Source organism: Aulostomus chinensis, chromosome 16 (assembly GCF_037954235.1).
Source record: "Aulostomus chinensis isolate RoL2024-O1b breed Wild chromosome 16, RoL_Achi_v1.0, whole genome shotgun sequence".
In the NCBI taxonomy this organism is placed as follows: domain Eukaryota; kingdom Metazoa; phylum Chordata; class Actinopteri; order Syngnathiformes; family Aulostomidae; genus Aulostomus; species Aulostomus chinensis.
In genome coordinates this window covers 4,563,826-4,585,293 of record NC_141335.1, presented here as the reverse complement: position 1 = coordinate 4,585,293, position 21,468 = coordinate 4,563,826, and the positions used below count along the sequence as shown (strand labels likewise).

Genomic DNA, 21,468 nt, shown 5'->3' with positions numbered 1-21,468 from the left:
CTGAGGGAAGCAGAATCCCAGGGTTGCGCATATCAATCCTCTCTCTCCTTGGGACTGCCGTGTCATCCGCTGCGCAACGTCTTTTTCCACTGATCATTGAGCTGCTGGGGTTTAAGTGCTTTGCTCAAGGGCAGGTCAATAGATGTTATTGACTGCAGAGTTGCCACACATCCGTTTTACCCAACTGAGATTTCCCCGGGATGGCAACATGAAAGAGAATACAGAGGCCGAGCTGTGGTCCATCCATGCAATGATGTTTTAATAATTCAACTGGAATTCTAGAATAAGAAAGAACATCGATTTAAACCGATAAAAATGAAGCACATCCGTTCCAGAGCTGGAGAGTTCTGGTTCAGAGTGAAAACCGGATCAGCACCGGTAATGGCGTGTTATACCAAAGGACAATGTAGATCTTATCCAGAATGGAACTGATATAGAACCGGCTCACCTTTAGGTTCATATGATGACCAACAAAAAGACACATCTGTTTCAGTGCCGGCCCGGTGCCGGCCCAGCTGCTGTTGCTAACAGTCGATCACCATCACCTTCAAGCTTAAGACACCAGGTTCTTTCTGTGTGTGTGATTGATGAAGAAAAACATAGATCTTTGAGTTGAAAACGGCTAATTGGTGAATACTCGAAAGGCAAAATACAATTTCAACCCCAAAAATTAAGGCACACAAAGCCAAGATGAAAATGCAAGAAACGATAATTTGACAAATGGTGTTCAGTCAGGGGCGGCACGGTGGTGCAGTGGTCAGCACTGTCACCTCACAGTAAGAAGGTTCTGGGTTCGAGCCCCAGCTGGAGCGCGGGGTCTTTCTGTGTGAGTCTCCATGTTCTCCCTGTTCCTGCTGGGTTCTCTCTGGTACTCCAGCTTCCTCCACAGTCCAAAGACATCAAGAGGGGACCAGGTTAATCCAGACTCTAAATTGACCGTAGGTGTGGCTGTGAGAGCCAATGGTTGTCTGTCTATATGTGTACCTGTCCAGGGTGAACCCCGCCTTTCGCCCGAAGGCTGCTGGCATAGGCTCCACCCCCCACGACCCTTAACAGGATAAGAGGGAGAAAATGGACGATGGATGGATGCAGTTCAGTCAGTCCAGGTGAGATCTTAGTGTGAACCTTGAATTGTGACGTGCTGTGCTGACCACATGCTTGCGGTGATGTTTCTCTCTCTGAGACCAGCTTTGTGGCGTGAATGTGGTAACCCAACAATACAAACCACAACCTATAATTCAGAGAGTATATTTGGCAGTGAAAGGCTGAAAACTAGTGAAAATACTTCTACTGTGCCCTCTGTCAACGAGCAAGAAATAACCTGGAAGAAATAATCAGGAAGAATGATGTAATGTGACTAATTAATGCAGCACTTCTGGTCCTGACCCCTCTTGACCCACTTCACTGCATAGACGAAGCTGCCAAATAAGAGGTTGTGACCCGAGGTGGTCGCTGACAGATGGATAGTTCTCCAGATGCCCATCAGAGAGAATCATTAGTTCTACAAATGCTTACGCCACAGTATCACGACCATCTACATGATTAATTCAACGCAGTATTCAACATACATACAGTCGTAAATCTGTGAAAAATACACGGCCATCAGGTTGTGGTAATTATGTACTTTATGGAGTATTTTTCACTGAGATGTCGCCCGGAGGTGACACCTTTTTAGCCAGTTGCAAATAATTTATCAACTCTGAACTGAGAGATTTCTCAGGACCAAATGAACCCACGCGCTGAAAGGTCATGACCTCAGAGAAAAGAGGCAGACAGCTGTGTTGTGGGTATAGATCCCGCGGGTGTTTATGCTGATATGTATGTGCAATTAGCAATGGAAATACATATGTGCAACAAAACACACACACACACACACACACACACACACACAATTACTGTGTTCTTGCTGTCAGTGTTTGGTTGCGTGATTGCAAAAACAAATAAGTAATTATTCTGCCAAAAATGCCAAATGACTGCGTCACTTGACAACCAGACTCTGACTGGAGTGTGTGACCCAAATCTGTTGACAAGCGTGTGTGTGTGTGTGTGTGCGTGTGTGTGTGTGTGATTATGTGTTTCCAATTCCATCACTTCCAAGTGTTTAATCCTACACATGCTTTACAATTCCGCACCACAGCAAACATTGGTTACATAAGCGTGTGCTGTGGGATTGAATGGTCCATGTTCGTGTCTTTTGTTTATGGTGTAGCTAATCGAGGACTTGAAACATTCAAGTTGATTTATTTTCAGCTTCGCTGAAATGTGGGTGGATGTTGGAACAAATTGTCATTGTTGTGAGTTGGCGCTGTTTTTGTCTTGGAAACTGTCTCACAGTTTCAAGTCACTGCTTTCACCGGCCTCACCAGACACTGGTGGAAAAATATACACGTACTGTACATCACCTCCAGGTCTGGCAAACATAAGAGAAGTTACCATTTCATGTCAGCCATTCAGAATCCTCCATTTCCCTGCGTTTTGTGTGTGTGATGCCTTTTCGAAATCAAAATAAACACAGTTTACCACAGTTTACTCGCGGGAGCAGTGCTGGGCTAGAAAGTATTTTTGAGAGAAATGTGTGAAAATGAATGGGAAAGCTGATTGACAGACTTGGTAAAAGGTAAAGGAATACAGAGCCATATGTTGCCTGACAAAGACCTCTCGTATGAACCATGATGCTGTTCTCCCTCAGAGCGTCCATTTGTTCCACACGATCAGATGCCAACTCGTCATTAGATTATTTCATGCCAACCCTGTCTAGTTGAGTTTAGAGGCTTCAGCACATTGATTAAAATCCCCAGATAACAGCAGAATAATTGTGATGATCAGCGCATCCAAGTGGGGATTACCCAACAAGCCAATTGGGCCGGTGCCTGAGGGCCTCCGGCCTCTAGGGGCCACCAAAAACCCACCAGCTGTGGCCTCAACCTGTCTTCTTTAATCAGTTAAATTAATTGCGTCTGCTTAGCTGGCGTTGTCTGTGTCATGGTGACAATGACTCCGGTGACTGTGGGAATCTGTATAGCAGCAAGGCCGTTTTATGCTGTCACTAGTGAGCAGAGACGGCTGGTTTAGTGACGGCGTGCAGTTGCCAGCGTCTTGTCATATCCTCTTTCAAACTGCTTTTATTTTTTTCTTCTCTTTTGTAAACGCACAGTTCCTTTCATTGTTGCAAATTTGAAAAATTCCTGTCGAATCTGTCAGGCTCGACTAGATATTCCCCTAAAAATGTTGACTTCTGCAAGTTTTCCATTCACATATGCACCAAACCTTTTTATTACTTGTGACTTCTAAATGTGGCATGAAAGATGCTCCACTAAGCTCAATAAGATCCTGGCCAGAAAGTGACCCTCCCACAGCTCTTTTTCGTTTGTCTCAGCAGCTGAAAAATCAGTGCTGGTCTGTTAAGCAGGTTATTCACACTTACTCATACAGCGAACGTGAGTGTGGGGAGCTGTTAAATTTGATGAAAGTGAGAAAAAGTCTCTCAGGCGATGCATCTCTGGAGCTTTTTCAGTGTTTTGTTTTCTTCTGAGAGAAACAGCGAGACAAATCCAGGTTGTTTCTAACTGTGACGAGCTAAACAAAGTTCCGAGCACTGCTGATTGGCCTCTCGTCGAGCAAAACTGATCTTAAATTGTTTTTTTTAGTCTGCTGTGGGACGGCTTGCCTACGTCATGTCTGACTGAGCATTTGTGATGTTTATCAAATGATTTCCATTTCTAGGAAGAATTCAAAGTTCCAGGGGCGTCTGGAGCCTCGTCCCTTTAATGGAGGGAGGAAGAGCTCAAATACACAACTTGCGCTGACTATTCCTTTCTATACTACACTCGTGTCTAATTTTGATAAGAAAAACTAAAACTGTGGGAAAAAGATATAATTGCCTTGCACCAAAACCAATCAGATCACAGTACTTCTTCAAATAATAATTAAAAGTATCGATATTTTTCGAGTTAGAAGCCAGGTCTCTTGAATCGAAGAACTAAAACACAACGTATTGGCACTAAAACACAACGTATTGGTTAAAAACGAGAGCAGATCAGTAAATGAAGAGGCTCCGTTATAAGATAGGAGCAAATATACTTCTCAAACACAGGGAATTAGAAATAAATATAGACTTCTCTAAAATAGAACCCTGCCACCAAAAACGCTGTGGAACCCTCTGTAGCTGGGGGAAATAAAGCCAATGTTTAATGGAATTTGGTCCATCTATTATTTATAGTAATTGCAGTATTTATGTGTGTGTGTGTTCTAGGTATTCTTGACTCCGCTAACACCATGACAGGGAGAATACTCACTCAGGTGTAACCTGACGAGGTGGAACAAACAGTGGTTAATATCACTGTTGAGTGGCAAAAAAAACATAACTTCTCCATCCCTCTCACCCCCCCCCCCCCCCCCCAGCTCATAGTAAAATAAATTAAAGAGAATTACTGAAGCCCTCAGAAGAAAACAAAATACTTGGAGAAAATGAGCAGCGGCAGCGCCAACAATGATTAATTCAATTAGATTTTTTAAATTACCTGCTCAGAACTCACCAGCTGTTAGATGTGGTTAATTCTGCATTATTAACTTTCATTGTGGTTAAAACCTGTGTAAGTCTGCACTCACCTCTGAAGGGATTAATTTGGGGGATTGTTGCTATACGTGTCGTCTCTGCGGCAACTCCAGGCTCAAATATGCACATGTGACAAATCTGCTGCCTCTGATTTGAGAAACGCTTCATCATTAAATACACGCACCCTCCCTCTGTCTTCGCCTCGATTAAATCACTGCAAAACGACACCGGGCGGCTCCAGAATGACAATACACACTTCACACATCAGAAGGCTCTGTGTGCTGCCTGTTGAGGTGGGGTAGATTCCCATGGCTCTGGAGTTCATGTTCTTGGAGAACAAGTGAATGCAACTGTTTCACAACCATTTAGAAAATGACATACACAACAGTTATGAATGACATCATCATATTTCACAGCAGCGGATTGATACAAGCATATAAGTAAAAATGCTAAAGTTATGGCAGAGCTACAGAGTGCAATGCTCGGCTCCGGTCTGGGCGGGAAATTCCCACTGATGTTACATATAAAGAGTTTTCCTCCTGTAACGAAGCCAACCAACCACCAGGTGAATCCTCTCCTCTGTGCTGGGATAGATTCTCCTTTTATATTTTGTGAACTATTTTATTCTTTCCTGTTTTATTTTGAAATCTGTCCCCGCTTGTGTGCTTTACTGCTTTACTTCCTGTCTACCTGTTTTCCCTCATTTTCTCTGCGATCACCTGCATCTCGTCTCTTAATCAGTCACCCGCAGCTCTCGTCCCCTGACTTTTTATCCACTCAGCTCCTTTTTCCCGTCCTTGTGTTCTCCCACCTGGTTCTTCCTGTGTGATTAGCTTGTGTTTGAGTTGTAGGGTTGCGGTCTGGAACCATCAATTCTCTACGTCATGAGTCTCCACACCCTCTAACGCTGATCAGTGAGGACATTCCAGTAGGTCCTCACACCTCTAAAGAGCTAATGTGAAGGTTAACACTTGGGGTTAAAGTTAGAATCTTTTCAGGTGCATTATGTGCCAGTGAATGTCCTGACTAAGATAGCTCTGTGTGTGTGTGTGTGTGTGTGTGTGTGTGTGTGTGTGTGTGTGTGTGAGAGAGAGAGAGAGAGAGAGAGAGAGAGAGAGAGAGAGAGAGAGAGAGAGAGAGAGAGAGAGAGAGAGAGAGAGAGAGAGAGAGAGAGAGAGAGAGAGAGAGTGTGTGTGTGTGTACATGCTTCAGATAAACCGGAAACATCACAGGGACAATGTCCCCTGTGATTAGCGCTTGTGTAAATGTCAACCTTGTTTGTAGAGGAGGTAATGAACAGGTTCTAAATGGTAGGAAAAGGATGGAATGAGAGAGAGGAAATAAAAAGAGAGTGGAACAGGTGGAAGCGGAGAAGCGAAGCGAGGAGAGACAATACAAAGTGTGAGATGGGAGGAGGAAAAAGAGAGGATGAAGAATGAAAGGCTGGTGAGAGGAGAGCCTGAGAGAATGAAGGGTAAAAACTAACGAGGTGAGGAAAGGATGTGGAAAAAAGTGTGAGGGAAATTGATAGGGAAAGAGATGGAATGAAAACAGAAATACAGAAAAGATGATGTCATGAAAAGATGGAATAGAAGAGGGATTGAGAGCAGGATGAAATTCATTCCGCCTTCGCGAGCGTTGCCTATTTTTACAGTTCTTATCCAGGAAACATCTGACGAAGACATATTTGGTGTGCATTATATAATACATGACAGCCGCAAATTAGAGTCTGTCTAGACTATCTATTAGTTTCTTCCTTCTGCTTATTTTCCTTCACAACTTTCTTTCCATCCTACTTCACTCCCTTTTATTGGGTACATTTTGGCTTATTTCCTTTTTATTCACCGCGCTGGCAACACCCATCAATCGAAGGCATTTTGTCGGGCTTGTCCGTCCGTATTCGTACGTCCATCCCAGTCGTTTTATGGAGGGAGTTTCTTTGAATTTTGCTCAAATGTCCCCTGGGACTCAAGGATGAGCTGCAAGGGATTTGGTGGTCAAAGGTGAGCGTCACCTCAAATCACCAGGATGTTTCAGGAAAGCCCCGAGGACATTTTGACGTCACAGTAGCCGCGTTTCTGGTGAGGGATTTTGTGTTTACTTTCTTTTTTCTTTTTTTTTTTAATGGAAACAGAATAATGAGCAAAAAGTGCTTCGTATTCACTCATGTGACGTGATTTCGGCAAAAAGCAGAAACCTCTGATTGCAGCCGTCGCGGCGCTGCCTTTACCTGCACCTTCTGATGAAACAAACACGTCATGACCGGGTGTGTTTGCTTCAAATCACTCAATGGCTTCAAGTTGCATTTCCTCTGTTGCAGTTTTTCTAAAACTTCATCAACACTCACTTGCTTGTGACAGGCACACATGAGGCATTGGAGCTCAGTGGTCTCTCCAGTGATTGTGTTCCTTCCTCCTTTTCCTTTTTTGTTAATGGGTTTAATTCACTTCTGTAACTTGGGCTTTTAATATTTCCTTAAATGTGTTTATGTCCCCCCCCCCCCCCCTTTAATTTCAGTAACATCACCTTCACTGCTTTTCTTAATTATGGTCGCACTCCATCATTTTCTGGTTCCTCTAATACGTTTCTGCCTTATCTGTTGTTGTTGCATTGATCCTCGATTAATCCACAGTAAATAAAACCTTATGATTTTGAATTGAAACACGCTTCTCTCTTCACCAAAGCGCGCTTCATTTCCTCCTGCCCTCCTTTATCGGCTCTATCGTTAACGGGGCTGCATTGCACCTGCACTGCATCAATCTTTCCTCTCTGCACTGCTGTCTCCCCTCATCTTTGCTGCTCTGCTCAGCTCCTCTTTTCTCTTCATCCTTCTGTTTGTTTTTCAAAAGTCTTGATGTTCATCTAAAGTTAGTTAGTAATAGGATTCTTGCAAAGTATACCTTTTTATTGATCAACACCCCACTGGTGCACAAAGAAAACTGCATAACTGATAACAAGAAGCACTCAGAGAGCACCTTAGCCAAGAAAGCTAAAACACCACTGAGAGCTAAATCCTGGCAATGACCCAGAACCAGTATCTATAATTGGATCCAGATTATCTCCAAACGTTTATCTTTTGTTTTTTGTGATATAATTTATATTGCAACCAAATTTAATCAAAATCGGTCCTGCGAGATGTCCTGTGAACCACATGACCACCCTGAAGAAGGTCATGTGATGCACCTTTGCTGAGTGCTCCTGCAACGTTGGTGTTGTCTTGTTCACTAACATGCATCATTGCTGGTGGCTTCTTATACAGGAGGACGGGACATTTTTAATCTGTTTTATCTTTTAACTGTTTATCAGTCCACAAACAGACCATCTGTCACTGTCAGCTGGGTCTTTTCCTCTCTCACCCTGGCCAGAAGTAGCACAAATGTCACCGGGTGTCAAGAATGTACGGACTGAATATTTTTGGTACTCAAAGGTCACTGTCACCTCACATGAATGTGATATCTTTGTAAAAGTTGGTGCAAAACTCAACTGGGGGACTCTGGGACGACTTGTAATCGCTTCAGGGGTCAGAGGTCACTGTAACAAGCAGGCATGAGGTACTTCTAGGTTGTTTGACTTTGGTGGCGCTTGTGTGCGTGGAGGCTGATTAAGAGAAGTGAGACCTTGATAAGAAGTCATGATTATATCTCAGTTTATGTGCGTTTAGTTTACAAATGATCTCCTGACATGCATCCATCTTGATACTGATAGCAATGTTTGAATAGCAGCATGAGGTGGCATGAGGTTAAAAACTACCAGAAAATACAAACCTTGCTGATTTTTGCAGTATTACAAGACAGAGAAACCCATTGATGTTCTCTTCTGTAAGTCTTTAATGCTATCCAAACTCAAAATTCTGCTAGCACAGATATTTCATCAGATCCAGTGCAGTCGTCTCCTCTGTGCTCCAGAATATGATGGCGAGGAAGCACTGATGATGTCATCCTACGATCTGGCGTCAATCCACCGCCTCACCATCTGCATCAGTGATTCCACCTGTCTTCACAATATTTGTACACGAGGGTCAGAGTGCAGACATTCTCCTGTCAAATCTGGTTTTGTAGAGCACAGCCAGCACAGTACTTTTCAAGCCAGCAGCACAAAATGCTTTCAAAGACAACTAGAAAAGAAAACAGGGGATGCAATTAAAAGATCCATCAGGAGGAAAGTACAAGGAGAGTGAAAACTACTCAGATTGATTTTTTTTTTTTTTTTTTTTTTAAAACAGACAAATTCAACTAAACATAAAAGCAACATACCAGAGCTGGAAACTGTAAAATAGGTGAGATTAGTTGTGGGATAAAAGGAAAATGTCTATCCATCCAGGAGAATATCGGCTTTGCTAGCCGGTTACACACACAATTTAGAGGAGACACAACTGGACTCTGTGCGGCCAAACCTGAAATGACAGTTGTGTGAGTTGTGTTAAGTCTCAGTAATAGCTGACTCATCACTGGGGTCGTGATTCATGTAGTCACCATGTTGACTACGTGCACTAAAATAACCTGGTCGGAGGAGTGAGAGAAAGCTGCAGTGTCGCAGTGTGATTCCGCATATCGCTAACTCTCCTGCCAATTTATTGGACGGCACTACAATACTGCAGCCGCGCAATTAATGCAATTCATGAGGCGTTACTTTATTTTAACGGCCATTTTGGAGGCTGTCATTTGTCGTGATGATGGGGCCGTCCTGGGTTCGACTATTATTTAGTCAGCACATTAGGCTTGAGAAAATTTAAGGAACACCTGAGGTAAAACAGGGCTGAACTAAAGGTGGAGGTAGGTCTCATCTTGAGAAGCACACACAGAGGTGTAGCATCGCAAACGTGTCATGACCTTCAAGGTGTCACATTTAAAATCCGAATATGAACTGTATGTTCCCTTCTAAATCTGGATTTTCCTCAGTAGAGTCCCACATTTGACACTGTAAACAGAGCTACGTCCCTATGACATGACACACGCGTATTTATCCGCCCTTATTGAAGAGCTTGGCGGACTGCAGGCTGGCCTCTCCTCATGGCTGCTGTCTGATGTTGGCCCCTCTTTCATTTCACCTCTGTGAGTGAGCTTTCCTCTCCTGACATTTCAGACGGATCCAGTTCAGCAGACCGATCATCGGTGCCCTGCAGAAACCTCGCCGCTCAGCAAGGACAACCTTTCGTAAGCGTGTTGCTTTTTTCCCATGGATTTCCTTTATTTTTGCCGTTTTCATGTCGTTTCAATCACTGCACGTAGTTTGTAGCAATTCTGTTAATTGTTTATAATATAATGACTGGAGCTGTGATGCCAGTTTTCTTTCTTGCGTTTCTATTTCATCTCCTTATTCATGCACAGTTCAATCAGGCAACGGTTATTGCCCAATCAGGACGTTTCATCGGATTATTGTTGCTCTCCCAGCATGTGGATGGGGAAGAATTGATTTATTCACTGGACTATGTCCACTTCTGGAATGGCACATGGCTGGATGCCGTTTTATAGCTGTTGGTGGTCAGACTTTGGTCAGATTCACCTTTTTCAGTCACACATCACAAGTTACCCGGCAGCGAGGGGCGTGCCTTTCAAGCGGCAGATTTAAACTCAGAGAAAGAAAGAAAAACTATTCAAGCTGAGACAACATGAAGTTCGTCTCTTTGTCCAGAAATGCTTTGGGTTTTTGTTTTGTTTTTTTGCGGGGATTATAATTTGCAGAGGGTTTCTTCTTTTCATTTTCTGTTGTTGCCAGTTTTAAATTATCAGAGTTAATTTAAGGACTGTCACTTTTCTTGATCAACTGGATAATTCATGTTGTTTTCCATTAACTTGGATAAATAAGAGAGACCCAGCTTTGCTCTTTCTGTCTCATGCGACCGATACGATTTTGGCAAATTCCGAAAGTTCACAGCTGTCATGCAGTTGGGAGTATTTGGGGGACACAAGGAAGTCAGTGAGCTGACAACATTAGTTCCATTAGGGACGTGGTCACTCAAACGGGCTGTGAGCAAAAACCGTGACATCATTACAAGTCATCACTTTCATGGGAAACATGGGCAGACATTTCAGGAAGCATACATCAATATTTCACTGCGACAAGCACGATGATGCTGCAAAGACTTTTAACCGGGCTCATCGTTTAAAGAAGGGGTCAAAGTTGGGTGACACATCATACACTCAGAGACGTTCAGCTCCTCTGACGCTGTCTGGACCCGGAGCAAGAGAGGTGAGAAAGAGTGTGTTGGAGGAAGATGTATATGCTGAGTGACTCAGCATTGCATTTGTTGAAGTCCCCATTGGCGGGATTACTCACCTCCAGCCAGCTCCAGACAACCTGTGTGTGTGTGCGTGTGTGTGTGTATTTAAACATTTGAGATCAAACAAGTCTGTAGCTGTTAAGTAATCATTGGGATCCTGTGGATGTACGATCAGATGAGCCGGTATTCTGAGTATTAGTGTTTGTGCACGAGTGCGTGTGTGTGTGTGTGTGTGTCTGCAGTTCAACATCATTGCTCATTTCTCCGCTAAGTCAAGTTTTGTCCGGTCACGGTTGTTGCACCATCTTTAGAAGTTTTAATTTATTCATAATCTTTTTCTAACAGAATACCACAAAGAAAATTGTTTTTGTCTTTAACTCATATTTTATTAATGTGTCCGCTTTTGGAAGCCTTTGCACATTAAACAGGCTTCTAGACAAACTATAAAGTGGTTGTGAAGTAGAGGAGAGCATCGATACTTAGCTGGGTCTGTTTCTCAAAGCCATTAACTATACTGACGTTTTCCGGGGGATATTTCATGCTGAGGTACATTAACTTCAATTTTGTAAATTATTCCTAAATAATTATTGAAATATTTCCCTTGAGTGCGGACTGTCTGGCAATTCTCTTCCTTCCTCACCGTCCTACTTCCACATGCTCAACTGCAGCAGGCTCATCTGTGTTGCCAGCGATTAACGGAGCATATTCTCATGAAATATCTTCCTGAAAGTTTATTGCTCTTTATTTTGATGAATGCAATATTATAATACGGTTATCATAATGCAGTCTGATTAGATTTTCTCATTAGATGAGATAGATTCTATGCACAAACAACAGTTAGGGAAAGCGAAGACTGCAATGTCCCAGCGTCTCACTAATAACACACAGTTTGTAGTGAAAACTGAATATTCCAGCGTGTATGTCTGGAGAGAGAGAGACATGCAGGCAGCCTGCTGGAAACCATACTTTTCATGAACAAACAGGAGGAATTCAAACAACATTGGGAGGCTAGAAACAGTAGCCAAGACACATCTGGTCAAAAAGAATAAACAATAGAAATATACATGGATATAAAAACGTTGAGTCTTACAATGTAAGTAAACTCTAAAATGTGTTCTCACCCTTGCATATCTTTTAAATCAATGTCTGCTTATGAAAACTTTATATAACCCGTTATGTCGTCGTCATCCCTGAGTCTGTAGTTTGAGTAACAAGTCCATTAGAGGCTTTTACCTCACCTCTGTGTGTCCGAAAGAATCACAGCGCCGAGGTTTAATCGGAGCTGTAATCTGCTCCTGGAGGACAATGTCTGAACGCTGCACAACATTTTCCCCTCTGTCTTTTTAAGCATCGTTGTGATATTAAAAATGTTGCTTGTGTGCACATGCAGGTGCGAGTGGATGCTTGTGAGTCTTGTATTTGAGTAACAAAAAGGGTTTCTTCTTATGCATGGAACTGTTCAGACTGTGTGTGTGTGTGCGCGTGTGTGTGCCCACTTTCTTTGCAAATACATGATAAATTGCCATCTTTAGCAGAAGGTCTCTCCCATATTTTACACTGCCGCGTCCAGATTATACTAAAATGTAAATGATCCACTTCGGAAACGGCAGCCCAGCATTATCATAATCGGGGTGACAGACGAACACAAAGCATCGCTGAGAAGATGCAGCCTGGTCCTCGGCCTGCATTCCTGAAGGAGCGTCGACTGCTGTCACTCAGGAGGAACCACCCTGAAACACTCCAGTCAAACTTCTCACGCTGTGTCCGATTCCAAACCAGGACATCGACTTACAAAGTGTGTCGTCTCAAACACTGTTCGTGTTTTACATTTCACACCAAACACACATCAACATCTGCATTAGATTCTATTCCGAGTAATGCTTACAGCTGGAAATTCTGCATCGTGGTTGGATTGCTCCACAATGGCCTTGACCTTGACTTTTAACCACCAAAACCTTTTCGGTTCGTCCTCTGGTCCAAGTGGACATTTGTCCTACATTTGAAGAAATTCCTTCAAGACGGTCCTGAGATATCACGTGAACCAGAGTGGGACAACTCGTGCACATTTCAGGTGACAGTTAGCGTGATCTTTGACCTCTCAAATCTTCTTGGTTCAGTCCATGTCAACAATTGCACCAAATCTGAGAAAATTCCTTGAGGGAATTCTGGAAATCTGGAGTTACATCAGATGCCACAAACCTTCCCACTTGATATTTAACCACCAAAATCTCTTCAATTCATCCTTGAATCCCAGTGGACATCAAGGTCACTTTTTTTTTTTTTTTAATTCTCATGGCGTTCCAGAGGTATCCAGTTAAAAACGGGAGAGACATCAGGGATGTTGTCCTTTTGACATTCAGCCACCTAAATTTTTTCACTTCATCCTTGAGTCCCAGTGGACATCATCCTGCTGTATGTCTCCCACGCTGTGCTCCTGCAGTGTGCTGGTGCTGTCAAGTCTGGGGTTCTCTTGACCCCCCCATCGATCCTGACCTCCTTCCTATGCAGATTTCCTCGCTTTATATTGATGACACCTGATTCCCTCCCCCGGATCAAGAGCTCCTCCTGTGCACCGGTACCCACCGCCGGGAAAGCATCTCTATTTGACAGGCTTGTATGAGAAGATATTGGTTAGTGGAGTTGTTTGATTGACGGGTATGAGAGAGGCTGTGCTCTGAGGAGGCACCCCGGGGTGCAACCCCTCTGAATGATGAATGAAAGGACTGAGGGGTTTAACCTTCTTGTGTCCACATCACATCTCCAGACGGCTCTCGTCTTCCCTCCTTCTCACTGTTCCAATCAATTTGCATTCAAATGCGCTTGATCTTCATGACATAAATGACAGCAGTTTAATTGGAGTACATATTGTCATCCAATGAAAGCATAATATTAACTCTGGGATTGATTATAATGTAAAATTAATTTCAAGTGCCCTGTGAGCTGGTTTGTAATAATATCCTCACTACCGAGGTCAACCAAGAAATAAAATTCCAGCAGATTTAATCTTGACCAACCTTGACAAGTCACATTAATATTAAACACAGCAAAACTTTAATAACAAGCCAAAATACTGTTGAGCATTGGAGGGGTGAGGAAAATGCTAAATAAGCAGCTCTCTGGTGTTCTTTCACTTCTTGTTAGCGACCGCTAAGACACGTGAGCTCAGTTCACAAGTGCTGCATTTACAGACATGTTTCATGACAAGACCAAATGTTCAAATGTCTTTAACGAGTGTGTCACCACTGACCTTATTTCAGATAGCTGACCGAAAACTCATTAAAAAAAAAAAAAATCTGATTTACTTTGTGATGCGAGACGGTCAACAGCGCTAACGAATGCCACGCTACTCCTCATTCCTCGTGCATTTCCCTCTCTTCTTCATGCAAAATAATCTATCAGTGAAGTGTGATATTGGTGCCTTCGCTCTCAGTTGTGATGACAAAATCCTGCAGGCGGTCTTCAGTTCATTTCTAATCTTTCCTCCTCTTCATTTGATGTTCAGTCAGACTGTTAATTGCTCTCACTGCTGCTACAGTGAGACTCTTATATGCCTTATTAGTATAAGCATGTAAATGTCCACATTTACTGTCTGTATATGGATGTACAAGTCTGACTTATGCAGCTTTTCTTGATATTTTTATTGCATCTCCTGGTTTTGGAAATCCTTTTTCTGTGGATGCCTTGAAAGATGCAAAGTAATTGAACACTATTGTTGTGTTAGCTGTCATCATTCCTGCCCTTTCTGAGCTTCAGCTCCAGTGTGTTTGTCATGTCCTCAGACAGCAGCGTCTGAACGCTCTGTCTCTCTTGTGTCTACCCCACCCACCAGTCCACTCAACTTCGGCCACCGCTCCTTCACAGACCTCCACAATGCTGCGATCTGCTACCTGGCTCTTCAAGATAAGAACACCACCAGCTGAATTCCCACTTTATGATCTTCTACGCTTTCATAAAATGATCACTTGTCCTGAAATGTCCTCTCTTTATTGTTCAGCGATTGCTGGGTTTGTCCGTGTAACCCTGGCGGTGCCACCAGCCTGATCGGTAGGGGTGGGGGGGTTGACACTTCACCTCATCTGCTCTGGAATTTTCCATACCTTCTCCTGCTGCACTTGCCCTCTACTTGGCCTCATTGATCCCCCCTGTAGAGGTCACTTGACCCGGTCACCTAACTCCCCAGCTGCTACTCAACACAGGCCAGTTTTCAGTCAGGTTATCAAATTATGAAGTACTTTTCAAATTTCCAGTCGTTGACTGTTGTTAAAGGAATAAATGCACTGATTTGCCTCCAGTCTCCTCCACTGCAGTCACCTCCAATCAGTCACTCCATCCACCTCCATATACGCTTATTTAATCCCATTTACTTCCATCATTTGGCTTCCTACTGTGCTGTGTTCATAACTATTATGGCCACTAGATGGCAGCAGTTACATGTGGGTGATTGCAGGTCTTTCTCACCACTTGTATCTGCCAGGATCTGCTCCCTTCTGAGGGGACAGGCTGGGCGTCGCCCTCGTCTCCTGGTCCCCTAGCGCCTCTTTCTCTTTCTCTCAGCTTGAGACTGCAGGTGGGTGCTGTGCTGGAATTACAAGTGCACACGAACCCAAGATACGTTACATCAGCATAACAGGGTGAACTGTATCTACATTCTACTGTTTTTTTTCTTTCTCTAAGCACCTAGAAGGTCTTTAATAACCAGGTTCCTCCACCACCTCCCTGCCTGATTCCTCCGGTTCTGCAACACTAACCTGCAGGTCCTCAGGACCAAGCGCTGAACCTGTGGTGATAGGGCTGTCCTAGTTGCTGCCCCCTCCCTGTAGAACTCCTTCCACCCTCTCCTCCTTCGAGTCAGCCCTGAAAAACCACCTCTGTAGACTTCAGGGATTTCTGAGAACCCTGCTAAACAAACTTAGAAGGATGTATTAATCCAATGTATTATCATTTTGTTACAAATTCTGGACAAATCAAGATGAAGAACCTTGATGACGTTTGACGGGGATATGCTAACACTTTCCATCCACTACCATTCATTGTGCTAAGCTACGTTGTGGCCAGCTGGTCTCTACTTCCCCGACACACACAGGAGAGAAGGACATCTGTCTTCTTCTTGTCCTTCCCAGAAAAAAATGGTGTGTTCCTTTAATCTACCTTTACTGCTAAAACCCTGACGCTTAGGAATGACCATCAAAATAAATCAACTCCTATGTTAATTAAATGCCATACAAAACTCAACATTACGGTCCCCCTGAACGGGTTTATTGTGAGGTTTTATTTAGATGTAACTAATACGGTAAATTGACAAGTGAGTGTTGAAGAGAAGTGAGGGAGCCGATCAGTCCAGGGAGAGAGAAGGAGGAGGAGGAGGAGGAGGAGGGCGAGCTGACGGTGTGAGAAGGAAGGAAGGAGAGATCTGCTCTCGCATATTGTCTCACTCTCCTACACTCTCTCTCTCTCTCTCTCTCTCTCTCTCATACACACACACACATACATACACACACACACTCCCTGTCTTGCGTTTGCACGGAGCGAGAGGGGGAACTGGAAGAGAAGAATGAGGAAGAAGTCCGCCGTGCTGCGCGCCTCGTCCCAACAAATGCGGGCTTGCTGATGAAGCGCCGCTCCGGTCACCCGGTCATTCAGGTCGTCCAAGTCAATGGAAACGAGGAGTAGGCAAGGGCAAACAACAGCAACAAATAAAAAACTGTCAGTGCATGGGAATCCGTACTCCCTCCTTTTGTGCGTCTCGCTCGGTGGATACGCCGCCTTGTCTGGCGTATAAGAGCCTCCTGCGTCTCCATTACCATTCACCACAACTGGCTTTCCTCCACCACTCCTCCTCCTCGCACTGCTACTATTACTAGCGCTGCTTTTACTACTGACAGGCTGTGGACACTCTGGATAGAAAGGTAGGAAGTTCTGCAGTTTTTTTGTTTGCTTTTACCTGGGTGCATCGAGGTGATGATGAACGCGGGGGGTCGTTAGGCTGCTCCTGGATTTGTGTGGTGAAAGTTGTTTAATTATTTATTTCAAAAAAAGGGGGGGGGGTGGAAAGGGGACAGTTTCACCTCCGATTGGAGACCCAGAGCTCCGTGCGTCGGGAAGGTTTGGATGCGATGTGGAGGAGATGTTTGCTCGCCTCATCCTCCCCCTCCACTGCGCCTTTCCTCCCCTGATTAAAACGAACAACCGGTAAAGACTGTGGAGGATGATTTCTTTCGCTTCAGGGGCTGGATTCACCCCCCCCCCCCCCCCCCCGATTTTAGCCCTCCACTCCCACCCCCCTTCCCCTTGCCCGCTTCGCTTATTTCTGTAGGAATAACAATTACGGATGCAGAGCACGTCCAGTTAACCACGCTCGCGCCTTTTATAGGCTTTCAGTGTGGAAGTTGGGGGGACAAACATGCGCAGTTCCAAACGAAATTTCCCCTTAAAGAGATCCGTGCACCAGATGAATGGTCCAGCCGCTCTCATAGCACCTTGAGAAGCACATTTGCGCAGTTTTGGAGGGTTTCCCATTCATTGCGCCGAACCAGCGCAGGCGCCTGGTGCTCCCGTGGCAGATGAAGTGCGCATCAGTTAGTGGCAGGTTGGGTAAAACGTTGATCTCACTAGCTTTCTCTTTTTTTCTGGATAGGATAAGTTGTACTCGTAAAAAAAAAAAAAAGAAGAAGAGGAAAAGAAAAACACTTTGGGTGCTGTGATGGGAAAATGTTTTATGAGAGAAGAGAAAGCAGAGCTTCTTCCCTCAAGTTAACCTGGCAGGTAAAACGCTATTAGAGGAGACAGCAGACAGCAGCGTTTCATCCTCCCGATGTGACACAACAAACGCTTCCTCTGACAAGCTACATCAGGCATCAAGGCTTTCCAGGCAATTCCTTTCTGCCTGACTTCAGTCCAGGCTGTGTGGTCAGGGGAAGTCAAGCTCATCCACTTTATGAACCTACTTTATGAGGGTGAAACGCTGCTGCCTTTATCAGGATGCTGCTCATGGAAGATCCCATGGGGATGCAAAAGCAGTTTCCATTGAAAGAGTTTTGTAGGTGGAAAGTAGGCTGTGTCACCCTGAAAATATTAGATGTGACATTTTACAACTCAGCTGCTGAGAGTATCTGACGCCAGATTCAGGCCACCTCTCAGAGGGTCTGCATCACTGGGTGATTAGGGGGCTTTTTAACCTGCTTCAATACGACAGGCATGCACCGTTATAGCTGCTACAGTAGCAACTGCTGGCTCACGGTGTGGTAAATAAATCATTGGTAAGCGAGAGAAGGCCGAGCTTCATCCTAGCTGGAAGCATGGCGGCTTTACGCCCTGATACGGGATGTAAATGGTTTTGTGGGCTTGGTATTCTCATGCCTATCAGCAGCATTCATGTTTAAGCTAGATTTTCTAATAAAAGATGTTGTGTATTAGCCTTTTTTTTTCTTGAGGCTGGGATTGCTGCTGGGCCTTCTTTAGCTCCAGCTCATTCTCTCAGGAGGTCACAGGGTCCACGTTCAGGTCCTCATCACTCTCAAGCCCTTTTTACACAGCTCCTATTCAAGGCAGGAATATTACGCCGCTGTCAGGCCTCGCCGTCTGTATAAAAGGACACAATGTTTGGCTTGTAAGCAGACAGTAGAAGAGGTAACAGCGATGAATTAGCATCTTTGTAGAAGCAGCAGGACAGTTCATTCAAAATATGGATGCTGCTGAGTTTAGACGTCATATCTGTTGCTTGTAGAAAGTCAACGCTGTATAAACTCACACGCCGGGGCAGCATCACGCCAGCGCTGCTTGGTCCTGTGTAGACAAGCAAGGATCACAACTTCACTCTTACTATGTGTAGAAGTGTGCAAGGTGGACCGGCGGAATGCCACGTTACACTAAAAGCTTGGGCGGCATTTACGCCGGCTTTGCTTGGTTCTGTGTGGGGGTTCATACATGCGATGGAACTGATATTCATATTAGATATATATCATCATATATCAGAATGAGGACTTTTTCATGTATGGATGTATCTACAGCAACAACATATGTAGTAACAGACTCCCCGCTCCGATTTTATGTTTCCACATTTGAAAAAGTTTCCACGAAAGGACCCTGTTCACAGTAGTTTACAGTAAATAGGGTCCTCTCCTGGCAAGGACGGGTCAGGGAATGCTTCTGCTAATGGAAAATGAAGTGAAAAAGCAGGCGACAGCAGATTAGCCAGCAGATTGCAGCAAGATTTTTTTTTTTTTTTTTTTTTTGCATTGTCATTTTTGTTTATGGATTTCCTGTTTTTTTATTTAATTTCCTTAATATACACAGGGGCATATTGCACTGTCAGTAAAGCTGATGGAGGATACTGTTAGCGCCATCAGTTCAATAAGCAATAAGCTAATAGGTAGCCAGCCACCCAAATGAAGAGTTCATCTATTAGACATCAATATGCCAATTCAAAGGGTTCACCACCAACTCCAGCGGGGCGCAGCTGTCTGATCATTGTCACGTTCATTTCAGTAAAAAGCATTAAGCATTAAACAGTGTCAGGGAAGACTGGCAGCTTTTATGTGTCATTAAACTGCATTTGATGCTCAGATTTTTCTGTCGGAAACGCACAACTTCTTTATTGCTCAAAGCCAAGATGGTGGTCTTCTACGAGGGGGAGGAAAGCCAAACGTCAGTCTTCCAGTGTCATGTGTTGATCCTTGATTAGTAGAGTTAGTGGCTGCGTCCCCGCTGTGATAAAAGGACCCGGCGCTCACCAGAAATATGAGCTGGGAGCCGCAGTAGAGCTCTGGAATGAAACTTGTCCCTCATACACATTCAGTTGTTCGTGGTTCTTATAGGAAGGCTTTGCAATTACTTTATAACATATGAGCAAAATTATACATATTCTACATTTCCCATGCTCATATGGAACATGCATGCAAATAAGATGAAACTGCAGTGTTCCTGCACTGAGTAAATGATAAGGTTGTAGCAGCACAGCCCCCACAAGTATAAGTACTAAAATATGGATGAATGCTAACAAGGTTACACGTGAGGAATGAAGTACCGAGGCCTAGTGCAGCAGAAGTCTGGCTAATGTATTGCATGTACCCAGCATATACTAAACGGATGAGAAGACTCTGGTGAAGAGTCTTGGACGAGATGACAACAGTCGATCTTTAAGGCAAAGTGTCAGCAGACATGGATGTGCAATGCGTGTCAAATTTCCAGGAAGCCTGATGAATGACTGTGAGGGGGGCAGAGGCTAACCATATCATAGCAGATATGGACCCACGAGCCATTTACACCATCCCAACCATGACGGAGGGTTTGAGTGCTCTAGTTAAATCCTCTTCAGTGAATGAATGCAGCGCTGGAGATGGAGGAAGTGGTTGCTTTTAATTTCTTTTCATCTGCTTGCACAATCCCTCAGCTCATTATTGCTCTCCTGCATGTTTGCCTTCCTCACCGCGGGCCGGATTGACAGATAAACGGATAATGTTGATGGATAGACAGACATAATATCATATCATAGGAAACACTCCCAGTCATGGAAGTGGTAGCCTGATCCTTTCCTCCTCTCCGAGCGTAATAATACGACATTTTGGCTTGAGGATTGGCTGCAGGGGAGATACAGGCTAAAAGAGCTCAACATCACTCTAATGATGGTAAAGGCACATCATTAATCCTCAACTGTTTGCACGGGCTGGTGTGTATGTGAGGACTCCCACTTCTTAATGCTTATTTCTCTTTCTCTCTAGAACTCTCCCTGACTGCCAGTCTCTCCTCCTGTACCCTTTCTATTTCCTTTTAGATATTTCTTTGTCTCTCTTTAACTCAGTATTCTAAATATTTTATCACCTGCTCTTGCAAGTAAAATTCAAGTTGGCAGGGCTGAGGCATTGCTTTGTGTTGTGCGACTCACAGGTTTGGTTTTTTTTTTTAAATTTTGCTATGTTCATTTGTCAGCTGGTTTTGAAATGACTTTTTACCAATTTATCACTCGTGATAATTAGAATTCTCAGTCTCAGATGAGTGGTTATACAAGAAAGCAGGTCCACGTCTTACGCACTGTGGAGTTGTCCCTTTCCTCTCCTCCGTCTCTTGCCTGTTGGTCTAATCAGCTGCCTTCTTGGCACCTTCGGCTGCTGCTTCCAGAAGCTTCAGAGGAATGACAGTATTGGTGCAGCGAGGGAACAGCTTGCCTCAATGCAGCTCACGATTTTGGTTTTCTTCATAATTTTATATATTTTTCTTTTGTTTTTGCCTCTGGGGAGGAGGATTCACTCATCCAAACTATGTGTGTGTGTGGGGGTGTGTGCATGTGTGGGGGTGTGTGTGTGTGTGTGTGTGTGTGCACGCACTTATCTTTCTGTCTATGCGGGGATGAATTATAGTCTCGAACCATCATAGCGAGGGTATTTCTGCATCGTGAGGACATTTTGGTGCAGCTCCAGTGCCAGAATATATCACTTAACTCTGCATTTATGCTTCCAGACAAGCAATATAATGACATGACCAGCACACACACACAAAATCCCCACAGTGGGTAAAGCCCGACAAGTAGACACAATAAATATGAAAACGAAATAGTCTACATACACTCTGTCATTTCTCGAGTCAAATAAAGTGGGATCTGGTGTTCCCTGCAGAATTAGATCAACTTTCCAAATAGTTTTTGGTCCTATGATTTCCTGGACCTGGAAAAGATGGATGGAATGATGGAATTGGAATGTAT

At 44.0% G+C, this 21,468-nt stretch overlaps 1 protein-coding gene across 4 annotated transcripts in view; it reads left to right on the top strand.

The window, feature by feature from the left end:
* Positions 1-5,368: 5,368 nt before the first annotated feature.
* The window catches only part of slc8a1b (solute carrier family 8 member 1b), a 152,871-nt gene continuing 136,771 nt past the window's right edge, over positions 5,369-21,468 (top strand). Inside the window, exons 1-2 of one of the 4 annotated variants that reach the window (XM_086181500.1) lie at positions 5,369-5,483; positions 9,638-9,708. The gene's annotated coding sequence lies outside the window, so the exon portion shown is untranslated. Of the gene's footprint in view, positions 5,484-5,889; positions 6,045-9,637; positions 9,709-16,165; positions 16,682-21,468 lie in introns of those variants that run through there. The other 3 variants (XM_086181501.1, XM_086181502.1, XM_086181498.1) reach the window with 3 other exon arrangements.